Source organism: Tachysurus vachellii, chromosome 13 (assembly GCF_030014155.1).
Source record: "Tachysurus vachellii isolate PV-2020 chromosome 13, HZAU_Pvac_v1, whole genome shotgun sequence".
In the NCBI taxonomy this organism is placed as follows: Eukaryota; Metazoa; Chordata; class Actinopteri; order Siluriformes; family Bagridae; genus Tachysurus; species Tachysurus vachellii.
In genome coordinates, this window is record NC_083472.1 from 24072599 (window position 1) to 24073968 (window position 1370).

Consider the following 1370-nt stretch of genomic DNA (forward strand, 5'->3'; position numbering starts at 1 on the left):
CAGACCACGCCTCTTCGTTGTGAAACACACACTGGCCACGCCTCCTTCACACTAAAACACACACAGACCATGCCTCCTTCCCTCTAAAACACACACAGACCACGCCTCCTTCCCCGCTAAAACACACACAGGCCACGCCTCCTCCAATCTAAAACACAAACAGGCCACGCCTCCTCCAAGAGGCACAACATGTTTCAAACTCAAGTTCGTTATTTTACAATTCATCAACAGTTAAAAAAAATGTTTGTAACATTTGATTAAAGAGTATATTTAATTTATTCATTAATTATTCATGAAAACTGAATCTCATGTATTTTACATTATTATATATTTCATAAAAAAATACAACAATAAAATAAAATAAACCACACAGGAGTCTGTTACAGATTACAGTATACACTTGTCAGTTTATTGGTCACCTTCGGCAGTAAGGTGTGTGTGTGTGTGTGTGTGTGTGTGTGTGTGTGTGTGTGTGTTGCACTTGGTGCACCTTCCATATTTGGCCTCTCACTTTAAAACAGACTTTTTTTTGGCTACAATAACACAGAAATACCATGTTTTCCAATCTAGATTATTACTTTTTTTTTTTTTTTTACATGAATATCTGATGAATATCCAAAAGTGTAAAAGGATGAGTGTGTGAAGTGTAGAGATAAGGAGATAAGGCTTTCCGTCGTCAGTCGTCGAACTTCCCAGCATGGACGAATTCCCGGAACACTAAACCACATATGGAGAGCACACACTTTCCAAAAAAAAACAAAAACAAAAACAAATAAAAAGGATAATTATATATATAGATTTATAGATATAGATTTATATTTATTTTTGAAGTTTAAAAGATTACAATTGAGACTTCTCACACGTGATATAACCTACGCAATGTCTGAAAGAGTACGATTTAGGCCGATGCTCTCCTAAAAACAAGAAGAAAAAACAAACAAACAAAAACAAACAATCAAACAATCCGAAAAAAGTAATGAAAAAAAAAAAAAAAAAAACGGAGGACAGCTCCGATCGGTTCGCTGCTTCCCGGAACAAAAAGGTATAAATTTAGGGAAAAACACCTGAACGCACACGCACACGCACACCCATGTACGAAATAGAAAAAACAGTCATGTCTAAAAGAGTAATATTGCATTTGTAATGCACAAAGTTTCCTGTACAGTTGGCTTCCCGGTGGTGTGTGTGTGTGTGTGTGTGTGTGTGTGTACAAACATCTAAAGGGCTCGTTGAATATTTCCATTGTTGTTTTTTTTTCTTTCTGTAAACAGGCACACGCGGGATCCGAGAGAAGCGATTGTCCTTCGGCGTTGTCACCGTCCTCATCCTCTGGTCCTCGTGTGTGTGAATTTTTTTAATCCGTCTCAGTC

At 37.4% G+C, this 1370-nt stretch overlaps 1 protein-coding gene across 2 annotated transcripts in view; it reads right to left on the reverse strand.

Annotated features, from left to right (window-relative positions):
* Positions 1-378: 378 nt before the first annotated feature.
* pcdh10b (protocadherin 10b) overlaps positions 379-1370 on the reverse strand; it is a 24022-nt gene continuing 23030 nt past the window's right edge. For both annotated transcript variants that reach the window (XM_060885335.1, XM_060885334.1), the window contains exon 5: positions 379-1370. This exon is cut by the window's right edge and continues 206 nt beyond it. The gene's annotated coding sequence lies outside the window, so the exon portion shown is untranslated.